At 37.2% G+C, this 14,852-nt stretch overlaps 1 protein-coding gene across 1 annotated transcript in view; it reads left to right on the top strand.

Moving 5' to 3' along the window:
* Positions 1-14,852, top strand: part of DIAPH2 (diaphanous related formin 2) — an 890,580-nt gene that overhangs the window by 358,259 nt on the left and 517,469 nt on the right. The window lies entirely within an intron of this gene.

The raw sequence follows: 14,852 nt of genomic DNA, 5'->3' as shown, positions 1-14,852 counted from the left end.
CTAAAGATATCAATTTAAGATCATTGTCACGCAGATCATATTAAAATAATGCATCTGCATGAAATCACTTTTTGATAGTGTGTACATGGAGAAGGAAAGGAAGTATGGGACCAAGCCCTGGTGTATTCTATCAGTTAGAGATTGGAGAAGGGAGGAAGATTTCAGCAAAGGAAATCGAAGAGAGTATGGCCAGAAAAAAGTGGAATAATATGGTGTCAGAGAACCAAGGTAAGAAAATGTTCCAAGAAGGAAGATATGATCTGACAGATTAGGGAGAAGGACTGTGAAATATCAGTTGAGCTGGCAACATTGAGGTCATTGATACCCTTAGGAAGTTTCAGAATAGAGTTTGACCTAGATGCCATGTTGGAGTGAGTTGAAGAGTGAAATAGGAGGTGAGGGGGTGTATGCACTGTGGCTAGATAACTCTTGCAAGGCTTGGTTCTGGAAGAGCACAGAGAGGGTGGTATCTGCAGGGTGTATGTTAGTAGGGGATTTAAGTTTTTTGTTCAGATGGGAAATGCTAAAGCATCTTTGAATGCTGTTGGGAATAATAGAGTTGAGAAAGAAAGGTTGAAGATGTAGAAGAGTGATTAAAAAAAAAACTGAAAAGAGAGGAGTACTAGATCCATATGTGGAAGAACTTACCTTTGATAGGAGGATCCTTTTCTCCTTTATAATAGGAAAGAAGGAGGTGGTGTAAATGCAGGTTTATTTGCTAGTGGCATGATTAGAATGTTTCCATTTGATTAGTGATTTCTATTTTCTCATGGGTTAGTCATCAGGGTTATCACCTAACAGTTTAGCAACAGTGTGATTTGATGAGAAGTAGATCATTTGAAGAAATTTGAAATAATTCTTGGTAAAGAGTTGCCACCATTGCTGGGCAATATTGAGTATTCATTTGAAATTGATGATTATTACTTTAGAGTGATATGACTCTTCCCAGTTAGGTCATTTTTTTTTTTTTTTTTCAGAAATACTCAGCTGTGCAAATGCAGGCCTAGGAAATAGAGTAGAAGCATTAATTGGAAAGTGTGTTGAGTATGGTATGTTAGAAAATGATTACTAATGCCTAGTAATACTTATTTGGCCTTGGAATTTAAACTAGAGGGGACTCAGCCATAAAAAGAAACGAAATTGAGCTATTTGTAATGAGGTGGATAGACCTAGAGTCTGTCATACAGAGTGAAGTAAGTCAGAAAGAAAAAGACAAATACCGTATGCTAACACATATATATGGAATTTAAGAAGAAAAATGTCATGAAGAACTTAGGGGTAAAGCAGGAATAAAGACGCAGACCTCCTAGAGAACGGACTTGAGGTTATGGGGAGGGGGAAGGGTGAGCTGTGACAGGGAGAGAGAGAGTCATGGGCATATAGACACTAACAAACGTAGTAAGGTAGATAGCTAGTGGGAAGCAGCCGCATGGCACAGGGATATTGGCTCGGTGCTTTGTGACAGCCTGGAGGGGTCGGATAGGGAGGGTGGGAGGGAGGGAGACGCAAGAGGGAAGACATATGGGAACATATGTTTATGTATGACTGATTCACTTTGTTATAAAGCAGAAACTAACACACCATTGTAAAGCAATTATACCCCAATAAAGATGTTAAAAAAAATAAAAAATAAAAAAAATAATAAATAAACTAGAGGGGGAGAGAATTGAGGACAGGAGAGGAATGATGGATGGTGGGTCAAAGGACTGGTGGTTTCAATGATACTTAGAGGTTGATTCAGCAGGGTTACTTGATCAATTAAGCAGGAACTATGGGAGAAAAGATCATCAGATATTGTGATTGAATTGGGATTTAGGAGGTTGAGTTATTTTTGGTGACCATGGTGTAGCCAGGGGATTGAATGGCTTTGGTTGAATTCAGTACAACATAGATGTAAAGAAGCACAGGAAATTGAGAGACTAGATAGGTTTGGGATGTGGCTGATAAAGTCAGTGAAAACAACAGAATTTAGAGTGGACAAAAAAACGAACTCAGTTGGTCAAGTCCTCCGTAAATGAAGGGGAGTGACAAAGAGATCTGAAGATAATGGAAAAAATGGTGTAGCTGGATTATGCTGGCTACTACCTATTTACCTCACAAGGGTAATATGAAAATTAAATATTGGCAAACGAATTACCTTACTTATAAACTGATGACTGAATGAAGGTAACTTCATGCATTGTTAGAGGTAGCCCAATGAAAATGGATTCCATTGTGTTTATCTAGTTCGGATGGTACATTTAATGAGGACAGTTTAAGTGGAGTGACATTAATGATGGCTAGCTATGATTATAATCAATTTGTCAAGCTTAGATTGATCAGTTAGGTTTACATACTCCTCTTTATCTAAAAAAAAGCATGTTGTAAAGAAAAATATATAATTACAAATGATTTAAAAATAACATATGACAGTCATGATTTCAGAGGTGAAATGTGCTTTCTACTCTGTTTCATAGGAATGGTGTATAAGGGACTTACTTGAAACAGTTTAGATTGGTCAGGTTAGCCAAGACTATATTTTGGGAGGTAACAAGGCTCAAGGGGAGTCCTAGTGTTTTAGTCTTGGTTCTCTGTGACTGTGTGACCTCAGTTCCATACACAGAAACATGGGGAGATTGTGTTAAGATATTTTTAAGAGATCCTCTGATTCTGTTTTATGATTCTATGAAAATAAATTTGAGACATTTCTATGAAAATTGTATCTTAGCTTTTAGTGTAGACAAATATAAATATATGCTATGTATATTTGTACCCCCTTGATACAGGATTCCAAGCTGTTAGTGATGGTGTGCTTTAATGCCTCAGGTTTTCCTCTTATTCTGTAATATCATTTAAGTGGCATCATTAAATATAAATCATCATAAATATCATTAAATAGGCATATCTTTAAAATAAGACCAGGAAAATAGCATAACATAGTAAACTAAGAAACACTAAGGAAAGATGAGTTATATTTTAAGTTTTTATTTGGAAATCATTTCAAACTGACAGAAATTGTGAGAATATTGCAAAGAACACTCGTATATATCTTTTACCCAGATTCATATACTGTTGACCCCATTTCCCCCCCACACCCATCTCTTTCTGTCTCACTCCTCTCCCATCAACCCCATCTCCATCTCTGGCTCCATTTCTTCTTCAGCCTCCTTGAATCTGGGAACATTTCCACAGCCATTCTTTGTCTTTTAAAACATTGATATTTTTGAGCAGTATGTATCTCCTTTTCTTTAACAGGATGTTTTTTCATCTTGAATATATCTAATGTTTCTTCATGATTAGATTTAGGATATGCATTCTTGGTCAGAATTATACAGAGGTCATGCTGTATCAAGTATCACATCTAGAGGCGCACAATCTCTGTCTGTCCCTTATAGATGGCATTCATTTTGATCACTTGGTCGAGATATTATATGATTTCTCCAGTGTGTAATTACTATTCTTCCTTCGAAACTAATAAGCAGTCTGTAGGGAGACATTTGAAGACCATGCAGATCTCCTGCTTCTCATCAAAATGTTCCCTTCGGTTATCTGATATTTTCCATAATGGTTGTAAAATGATGATTTTCCAACCTCCCTTCACACAGTTGGTAATCAGCATTCTGTTGTAAGCAAGACCTCTCCTTTCTCATCTATCAATCAATCAGTATATTGATGTATCTACTTATGATTGATTTGTTATCACTACGGACTTATAAATTCCTCTTTTGCAGTGGTTCATAATGCATTACTGAATGATTTTGGTGCTCAACTTTTCCCAGATTTGGTCAGAGGGAGCCCCCTTAAGCTATCCTTGTGACATACCTACCCCCTCCCTACACTTTTAGCACTACCTTACTTGCTGATATAAAGATATTTTAGTTTCATCTTGTACCTACTCTTCCATAGCCCTGGGATAGCTATTTCTCTGAGGAATCTGATTCCTTTTAGTGGGGAATCGTATGACAGAGCAATACCTAGATACTAGGTGTGTGGTCACTGTTGCTGGAGTGAAGGAAAATAAAAACAATTTAAATCAACAGAGGGCAAAGCATTAAAAATGTAGTTAGGATATGACATTTTCACCCAAATCATTGGGTTTCACTTTTCAAATGTCCCATTGGTGTGACAGAGGTATGAAACCTCAAACCCATATGTGGTAGCCTAATTATAATTAATAAGTTTAATTTTCTTTTCTTTTTTTTTTGCGGTACGCGGGCATCTCACTGCTGTGGCCTCTCCCGTTGCAGAGCACAGGCTCCAGACGCGCAGGCTCAGCGGCCATGGCTCACAGGCCCAGCCGCTCCGCAGCCTGTGGGATCCTCCCAGACCGGGGCACGAACCCGCGTCCCCTGCATCGGCAGGCGGACTCTCAACCACTGCGCCACCAGGGAAGCCCAATAAGTTTAATTTTAAAAAATAATAATTAGTGTGTAAGGTGAGGAAGTAGCAAGTACTTACCTGTCCTAACATAAAGAAAATACTGCTAACTTGTGTAATGGCCATATATTAGTACTCTATTTGAGTTGCTTTGGTAACATAGTTAATAAAATGAGAAATTGAAATATCAAACAGAATTAGACAAGGGATTTTAGTGAGAAAACAGAATCTGTTTCCACCTCAGAAAGTTTCAGTTAAATAATAACTTTAATAATCCACTATGGAGTACTACAGATGAACAAAACTCTTCTTGAATTTATATTTTCAACATAAAAAATCTCTCAGGTTATGGAGTTTCATAGAGTTTGTTCTGTGTATAAATAGTTCTTTGATTTTTCTGAACATATCTTTATGGTAGTTGGGAAATAACAGTTGATGAAACAAACTCCTACCTATTCAATAAATTGAATCATTAAATTCAAAATTCAATTCAAAACTCCTGCATTCCGTGTTCTACTTTATTTTCTGAAATCACCCTGTTTATTTGAATTCCTTTCCTCCTCCTAAGCATTTACATTTTTCTCTTCACTCTTGAATCACTTGATAATTGACCTTTCTAGAAATAAGCATACATGGAGCTACAGCAACAGAAACCTATTTAACACACTTAGATATGTTTTTATGCTCAAGACATTAAGTGAGCACTTACTGTATTCAAGGCATTGTGCAGGGAGCTCTATTTCTTTAAAAGTTGTTTGAATTACTAGTGTTTCCAGTGAAGCTGATAATAGAGTATGGTCCCTCCCTACCAAACCACATTAGACCACCTTGTAAGATACATTACTCGTTAGGTTGCTAAGGCATAAGGTCAGAGCTTGAAGTTTATAACATAATGACATTTGAAGTTTTCCCTCTCTGTTCATTACCAGTGCCATATCTGGTAGTGAAAACAGATAATACTTTTTATCTCTCTTCTCTCCAAATATATTTCTTCCTAAAATCTTATATTTTTAGATATTAAGTTTTCTCTAAAACATATCTTGGAATTGATGGGGTACCGTTTCCCCCTTTAACATGACAGTGACAATTCAAGTGCTTGCTTTTTGAAACATTTTCCTGACATGTACAGATGAGGTATTTTTTCTTTAACCAGTGCTTCTTTTTGATTCATCTTTTCCTTTTATTGCCTCTTGCTCTATGAATAATTATGTATTCTCACTTGGTTCATTAAGTAGTAGTAGCATAATTATGAGAGTATATTTAAAGAATTTCTTTTAGCTTGACCCAATCTATATGAGACATCAACAACTTACAAATAATTGAGCCATGTTTGTTTTTTTTTCCCTCTCTGGAAAGGGAATACTAACATTGAAACTGGAGTCGTCTTTGGACTTTATTCAAATGTGTCAATTTTGTGAAACCATACAAAGATGTTCACTTAGCTTAAGGGAACAGAAGAACTTTGTTATGCTCTTTGAGTGTTACATTAAACTAGATCATTGCCTGAGGATCCTATTTAATATGTCCATCTGATTTATGATTTTTTTGTAGTCCTTTCTCCTTTGATTTGTCTCGTCTTTGGAAAACTTGGCATTTCTATTTTATTTTTCATACTGTCTCGATTATCTATGCATTCATTACTCTCAGTAATGTTACTTGCTAAATTTAAAGCAAATTATGTGGAATATTGTGTCTTGAATTAACAGTCATGTGGCAGGAAGGAGGTAACATGGTTTGTAGGTTTACAGAATGATTTTTTAAAGTATCAGTTTACATAAATTCTTAAAACACTATATTTAGTGTCTGGTCCTATGGTATATCTAGGATAATGTTAAATATACTTTCACTCTCATTTTTATTATTGATTTAAAGAGACTTTAAATTTCTACAGGACATCACATTTCTCCCTTTCTGGCCATCTGTCATATAATTAAGGTGATATCAAAGACTGATTAGAATATTTAAGTCATTAAGATTTTAATTCTTAATTGTATAATCTCCCTTGGCAGGGCTGTTAACTTTTGTGATACAGGAGTGTAGAAATTCAGCAGAGACATTTATTTATTTTCTTTTATGAACAAGGCTATACAATTTGCATTTTTCCAGGTGGTAGTGGGAATATGAATAGATCACACAGCTGCTGGCTTGGTGGGTTTGGGGGGTATGTTTAGCAGATGTTTGCAGAATCTGGAGTTTGAAGTATTCTCAAATATATAGAAAGAGACACAGATATCTGTTCTCTAGTTTAACATTTCATAATATCTATTTCTTTGTGATCTTGCTGGTATAAAACTGCCTTGCTTTGTTCCCTGGTTTTTTTTGGCCCCTGCCCCTCAAAGGAATTTTAATAGCTTAGGGGATATTTCTACCAAAACCTTTGAATTAGATGGACATTTCTGTTAAGTAGTTGAATATATTTTCAAGAATAATGTGGGATTTCTATAATTAGCTCAAAAGTTTACCTACAAGAAAGAAAATGAAAACCGCAGCCAGCTTCATTTCCATGGCTCATTTCTATAGTAAAATCACCTACCTAGGCTAAAGAAGAACCATTTTCCCCATTTCATGAGATGAGATAGCCTGTGAAGAACTTGGGCCAACCTGATTTTTTATCATTTACCTCATTAGTTGCTTTGGTTAAAAATAAACACTGACAAACAACAGGGATTTGGGATGCGCATGATTCAGTTTATAGGTCATCAATATAGTGATTACTGAATATGTGCTTTTAAGGCCAATTTATTGATCAATTCAAATAATATTTACTGAGCTACATGAAAGCTACTTTGCTAAGCATTGTGAGATCTACCAAGATGATTAAGTTAGACTTGGACCCTTACATCTAGGAGCTTAATTTTCATGAATGAGACATTCACATAGCTAATAAGAATATACCAAACATACCAAAGTCGTGTAGGTGAGATTGAGATGAAGTGGTGCTGGTTTTAAGGGAATGAGGGAAGGGGAGATAGTGGAAAATGTCATGAAAGTGCAGGTAAGTTAGCTGGGCCTTTAAGGATGAGTGAGATTCAGGTATTTAAGTAATCTGGCTGAGAAGGAAAAAAAAAATTTCAGCAGAACAAATTTTATGTTGAAAAACCTGGAGCTCATAATGTCCTTTTCCCCAGGCAACAGCAGGTGTGTTAACATGTGGCTAGACTGTAGAGTTCATGTTAGAGATGGAAGGAGGGGGGCACTTTAGAGGAAATGGCAGAAAATGGTGTTAGAAAGATATGTTTGAACTGGATTATGAGGGCCTTTAATTGCTAGACTAAGAAATTCTGACTTTAACTGATAAGAAATTTGGAAGCATTGAGGGATCTTAGAAGACTGACCTGAGCAAAGCTGTTTTTAAAGACATTTAGTGGAGTTGCTAAGGTGAGAGGACCTGAGGGCCTGAATAAGAATTGTCCCTTTAAGTTAGAATCTCTAGGACTAGAGAACTTATTATTGTTGTGTAATAGGGTATAGGTAAGAGTTAAAGGTGAGTCTGGAATTTTAAGACTGTGACTGGGAAAATGACAATACTTTTAACGTAATTAGGGGAGGGAAAGAGAGAGGAAGAACAGGCTCAGAGGAAGGTGATGAATGGGTCTTGGAAACCATGAGATTGGGTTGCTAGTTCTCAGCATCCAGGAGGAACTATCCAGTAGACTTAGAAATGCCAGTCTAGTCTTGGGTGAAAATTCTTTTAAAGTATATTCCTGGGAGTGAAATTGCTGGGTCGTGGGATATACACACCATCATCTACAAAACTGTATTGTTGTTGCAGTTGTTTTATGACATCATTATTTGTTTAGATTTGCCCACATGTTTACCCCTTTCTTTGCTCCACACGGCTTCATATATTTTCCACCTTCCTTCTAGAGTCATTTTCCTTCCTTAAAGTATGTCCTTTATAATTTCTTTTAGTGAGGGTCTGTTGGTGGCAGAGTTCTAGGTTTTGCTTTTTTGAAAATGCCTTTTTAATATCTTATTTTGAAAAATATTTTGTCTAGATATTCTGGGTTATTATTTTCTCTCAGCACATTGAAGATATCAGTCCCCCAATTTTGGCTTCTGTTGTTGTTGATAGGTTAGCTCTCATTCTATGTTTGTTACCTTTAAGGTAATGTCTTTTCTGTGTATTTGATGTTAAGATCATGTGTTTATCTTTGGTATTAGAGTTTACATCACTATGCTTAGGTGTTGATTTCTTTTTATTTATCCTACTTGGGAGTTTTTTGGGCTTCCTGAATCTGTGTATTTGTGTCTTTCTGGAATATTGGAAAATTATCAACCATTATCTCCTCAAATATTGCCTCTGTCCCATTCACCCTTTTCTGACCTTCTGGAAATTGAATTATAAAAATTGTACCTTGTCACTCTATGCTGCATTTCTCTTAACCTCTCATATTTTCTATGTATTTATTGCTTAAGTGATACATTCTAGAACATTCCTTCAGCTGTATCTTCCACTTCATGAATCTCTCTTAATCTCTGTTTCATCTGCTGGTAAACCAACCCTCTTGAGTTTTAAAATTTTAATTGTTACTTTTTTTTTTTTTTAGTTTTAAGAAATTTCATTTGGTTCTTTTGCAGATCTGCTGAATATTGGTATTAGTATTTTAATAGCATCTTGCTCTTTGTTAATAATTTCAATCCTTCTTATTTCTTTAAGCATATTAAATATATTATTTCTTGTACATTTATCTGTGGGAATATTTTAAGGCCTCATGTGAGAGTTAATATCCTTCAGAGGAGATTCATATTTGCTTTTGCCAGGTTGCTACCAACCTAGAATCATGTTAAAATTTTGGCTTAAGTTAAGACTCAAGGAAGTGTGAATTCAGGCTGTATGAGGACTGGCTTTTGATTAGGAATTCTCAGAGAAGATTTTTACCATCTCCATTTAGCACCAGGGTTTGATGTGGGCAGTTTTCTTCTTAGGCCCCTTGGGAGATGAGCAAGTTCATTTCTAATTTACTGTTAAACTGAGTTGTAGTCTTCTGGGGCTTTTAGGGCCATGTTCTATTATTACTCTTTCCACTTTGATCAGGCCCTGGGCTTGGTTTCCATTCACTCATACTTGATGCCTTGGAAACAAGCTCAAGTTCATCTGGCTTTAGCAAATTCACTCAAGGTCTAAAGCTGGCTCTACTGATGTTTGCCTCTCTGAGTTCTTTCACTTACTTTTTGGCCTCCAGGTATTCCTTACTTTCTGGCCAGATTATGCTTTTAAGATTATTTTTAAAAGATTCATCACATTTAGTTCTTTCAGTGGGGCGTAAGTCAGGGTATATATTCTGCCATACTTTCAGAAACAGAAGTTCAGGTGACCCATTTTTTGTGGACACGTGACACCTCAAAATGACTTTATTCTTATCTTGTAGTTTCCTAAACTTGAGACATTCATACTTGAATACAGAAATTGTGGTGTCCAGTCTTTTTCTGATCCAGCTTAGTTACATATTAATGCTCATTTTTAGAACAGGAAAAAAAATTGTAACAAGCTATTGAAGAATCACAGTGATTTAAGAGGTGATTCCGAGGACTATGTTTTGTCAACAGGTATAGTTTCTAGTCCCACTTTCACATAAAAATTATCCCCCTCCTCTTTCACAAAAGAAATTTTTTAAAAAGGTGGGGAGAAGACCAAGAAAAAAATCAATTCAGTCTACATAGAACAGTATCGTACTAACGGGCCCTTAATGAATGCATGTGTGCTTCTGTGTATATGTGTGTGGTTTCTGAATTTTCAGCTCAGGATTGGAGGGCATTCAGTGAAAGCTGCCTGCATGCAGTTGCTTCAGGCTCTAGAAGCACTCACAGAGGCTCTGCTTATCAGGTAGAGTGACTTGACATTAGGATTTTGCCATGGGAAAATCCGTCTTAGTTGTTATCTGCCACCAGTAATGGGTTTTACCAGGGAAACACATATGCCAGCTGTTAAGTTTCATGCTGGTGATGGAAACAGAAAACAAATCAATCATCGAATCACCATCATTAAATGCAATATGCAGCAGTGAATAGCTGTATCATCTTAAAAGTAATTTAATTATGGATATAAGGGTTGATGTCCAATAACTCTGGAAAGGCTGGCTTTTAATTTGTTAAATTAGAATATGTTTTCATTTCTAATGCATAGAATTTTAAGGAATTTTATGGTTTGGCCATGTAGTGCTTTCATCCAATTCTGCAAGCATGTTTTAAAAATGCCTGTTATGTACCAAGTTGGTACTAGTTTCCAGTGATACAAATATGGTCAAGATATGGCTGATGGGGCTTCCCTGGTGGTGCAGTGGTTGAGAGTCTGCCTGCCGATGCAGGGGACACGGGTTCGTGCCCTGATCTGGGAAGATCCCACATGCCGCGGAGCGGCTGGGCCCGTGAGCCATGGCCGCTGAGCCTGCACGTCCGGAGCCTGTGCTCCGCAATGGGAGAGGCCACAGCAGTGAGGGGCCCGCGTACCACAAAAAAAAAAAAAAAAAAAAAAAAAAAAAAAGATATGGCTGATGGCTTTAAGAAGCTCACACTTAATTAGGGAGCTGGATATCTAAACTAATGATAAGGCAGTATATTAAGTGCTATATCCGTGCTAGGAACAAAACGCTGTAGAGGTCCAGAGGAGGGAGTAATTAATTCTGCTTGGAAGAGTTCAGGAAGACATCCCGGAGGAGATAATATTTTAGCCCAGCCAAATGTTTTCAGGCTCAGAAGGAGTGGGACATAAAGAGCTTTCAGCTAAGACATATAGGCTTGGAATTTACTGACTTTTTCCAAGAATGGTGCGTACTCTGGTATCGCTGGCTCATTGGGCTATCTGGGGGCTATTACTTTACTTACCAGTGAAGTTTTGAAAGGCCCTGAATGCCATGCTTATTACTTAAGCTTTATCCTATAAGGTAGTGAAAAAAATCATGTATAAGTAGTAGGATCATAATATTTTTTAAAGGTAACCACAGTAATGAATGTGTAGAAAAAAACAGAGTAGAGTGAAAAAAACTCAAAATGAAAATCCAGGAGACTACTTTAAATTCATAGCTCTTTCATACACCTTACATTTTTGGAGTTACTCATTTGTTCTTTCCTAAGACAGAGACTGTCCTTTAATCGTTTTTGCATTCATATTGCCTACCATAGTGCATAGCTGTAGAATAAATAGATTAATGAATGAATGATCTAAGCAATAATTGTGGAAGGCTGTAAACAAGACAGTAGAAAGGGAAGCAGAATTTTACAGGGTGTAGCGTAGGCTTAGGAAGAGAAAGGTCAAAGACAACTTGATGGTTTCTTACTTGTATGATAATTGGGTTATGATGCCTTTAACACATGTAGGGAACAGGCAAACCACTTTTCACTTTACTGGATTTGAGTTCATGTTGGAGCATCTTTCTCTGTATGTCCTGTGGAAGAAGTAAGAAATTGATTTATGAATCTGTACCTCCGGGGAAAAGCCTGGGCTGGAGATAAAGATTCAAGAAACGTAAGCACATAGATTAATGATCAATGTCAGGGGAGCAAATCACACGGTGAAAATATGAAATAAAAAGCTGGGGCTTCCCTGGTGGCACAGTGGTTGAGAGTCCGCCTGCCGATGCAGGAGACACGGGTTCGTGCCCCGGTCCAGGAAGATCCCACATGCCACAGAGCGGCTGGGCCCGTGAGCCATGGCCGCTGAGCTTGTGCATCCGGAGCCTGTGCTCCGCAACAGGAGAGACCACAACAGTGAGAGGCCCGAGTACCGCAAAAAAAAAAAAAAAGCTGGAAGCATGGGTCACTAATATTTAAGGAGTAGGTAGAGAATACAGTGTGGAAAACCAAGGGCTGGTCAGCAGCATAGGTTTGATTATCAGGGAAGTCTTTGGTCTTCGAAGTCATTGAAGAGAAAGTTTCCAGAACTGTTTTAGTGATAAGGAGTAATTCAGTAGTTTCCTGTATTGATGCATATGATATTATGGATATATATGCAACACACATATATTAATATAGACTTGGAGGATGGTGAGATCACCCATATCTGGTGTTATGTAATTTCATACCTTAAAGCAATAAGACAATTTCTAGGAAGGAGTGAAGAAAAAAAAGAACAGACACTTCTTGGTTTATGTCTCATTTAATAGAATGGTTCTCTCATTTTTCAAGTGATCAGCTTGAAGTAGTTTTGTTTGTTTTTTTTTTTTATGTGTGTTTATGCATTTCAGTTTCATTGATTACAGGCTTTAAAAGGTTTTAATGTGGCCAAGTATTGAGAATGTAGCTGTAAGAGTCTTTATGTGGTGGTAAACTCCAGCATTTAATAACTGCTGAAAATGCAGTGTCTTCTCTCTTATTGTATTTGACAGGTTTTTTGTTATTATTTTGATACTCTTTATTTTGCCAAGAGGTAACTCATTCCCAAAGGTATTTTATGCCAGGGAAATTTCATTCCACTTTGTATAGAAGGCTAGGTTTTATATTATATTTTGAGTGTGCATTTTTACTGTGGATTATAAATTACTGGAATTACTTAAGCAAAATTCATACCGAGATTCTGTATTTTCAAACTGATAATGACCATATGCACTGGACGGCAAGCCCAGAAAACTGCCAGCAAATAATCATCCTTGTCTTTAGGAAACAGTTAAGTCATTGTGTCATGCTTCAATCACCATTAAATATATCGGTGGATAGACTCATGGATTCATTTCTGTTCTTTATATTAAACCAGGTTTTTCCTTTATCATCTTTAGAGATGGAATTTGGGATGTCTGGTATGCTTACTTGTAACTTTACAGAACCTCTTTTCTTTCTGTAGCTCACTGGGTTAGAGAGCATGTAGTGCAGTATTTGAGAGTGATTGGTGGAGGTCATTGAATGGGAATTAGCATTTAGGAAGGTTCCTATTAAGAGCTAGTCACTCTGCTTCATGTTTTACATATGTTAGTTCACACGCTACGGGAGGCACCTTGCTGTGGTGGAAGGAATATGAACTGGAAAGCTCTACTGATGTGGGTTTGAAATCCAGATTTATTACTTGTTGGATGGACAAAGTTACTTCACTGCTCTGAGCCTAGGTTTTTTTGTAGTAAAAACAGAATATTTACCTTGAAGAGTTATTATGATTTAAGGGATAGAGATATATAACCTAAGGCACTCATTAGATAGGAAATAATAGAATAATCAATATCATTAATAATAGCGAATATTAGAAAGGAAATTAAATGTTTGATTTTAATTCTATCATGGATTAAATAATTCATGCATGGCATACAGAGAAATGGGAAGGTATAGGCAATCACTCTTTTTTTTTTTTTTTTTTTTTTTGCGGTACGCGGGCCTCTCACCACTGTGGCCTCTCCTGCTGCAGAGTACAGGCTCCGGATGTGCAGGCCCAGCAGCCATGGCCCACGGGCCCAGCCGCTCCGCAGCATGCGGGATCCTCCCGGACCGGGGCATGAACCCGTGTCCCCCGCATCGGCAGGCGGACTCTCAACCACTGCGCCACCAGGGAAGCCCCAGCAATCACTTTTTAAATAAAACTTTAAAATGTTAATTTGGCAAGCATGTTGGATATCGTAGGTTTGTTAAGGTCAGTGACTGTTTCATGGAACTCTTTCCCTTCCTAGTGTAACATCTTGCCCCCTACTAGGAACTTAACTATTTCTTTAATTGTATCACACTGAAATTGTTTGAGGTAGCATGATTTTGTAACTAAATTGGCCCAGCAAATTTTATTCTTTCATTTGAATATTTTCTGTTAATATGACTATACATGCAGTCAGTAAGTCGAGAAAGCCACCTGCTTTCTTGTTGGTAGGCCACCTAGCTAGTCCATCTGGACTTGGTGTAGAGGGCAGCTTTAAAAACTACCATTAGGTCTGCATATTGTCAGATTTCACACCTTCAGGACACCGTTGGTAACTGGGTGATAGCCAGTTTATTTCCTTCAACTAATGTTGTAGATAAACACTTCATATTTTAGTTTAGCCCTGCTATGACAGAATTACAGTGTTCTAATCTTCATCAGCACTTTATGATCCAGAAACTTTGTATTTCAATAAAAATGCCAGAGGCTGCAGGTTCTGGAGAATTTACCATTTGAACATACCAATTTTGTTCATTTGTTGACTCAGATAGATGGAGTTGTATTTCTTTGCCGTAGATGTTGACAGGACCTTATGGGCCTTTGCTGTATAAACATTTAGTTCTCTAAACAATAATTTCCAATCTAGTTCTGGTGGTACTGCTAAATACTACTTTTCTCTTACTATGACCCTGGAAAATGCTCTTTCATCATCAGTAAAAAGAGGGTGGGGTACTTGCTTACTGTCAATGTGGACTTTCTTTTCCTGCTTGATTTCATTAATGAGCAATTCCAGGAAGCTTTGGGCCATTGTATCACTTTGTTTCATTCCATTATAGATATTGATGCAACATGGATCACTGAACAGTATAATCTCTTTTGCACAGTTTCTATTGATCTTGTCCAGTAAATCATTGTATGCTGGGTTTGTTCTGAAATCATTTTGGGCATA

This window comes from Delphinus delphis, chromosome X (genome assembly GCF_949987515.2).
Source record: "Delphinus delphis chromosome X, mDelDel1.2, whole genome shotgun sequence".
Lineage (NCBI taxonomy): Eukaryota > Metazoa > Chordata > Mammalia > Artiodactyla > Delphinidae > Delphinus > Delphinus delphis.
The sequence above is the reverse complement of the archived record's forward strand: the minus strand, read 5'-3'. Positions and strand labels throughout refer to the sequence as shown.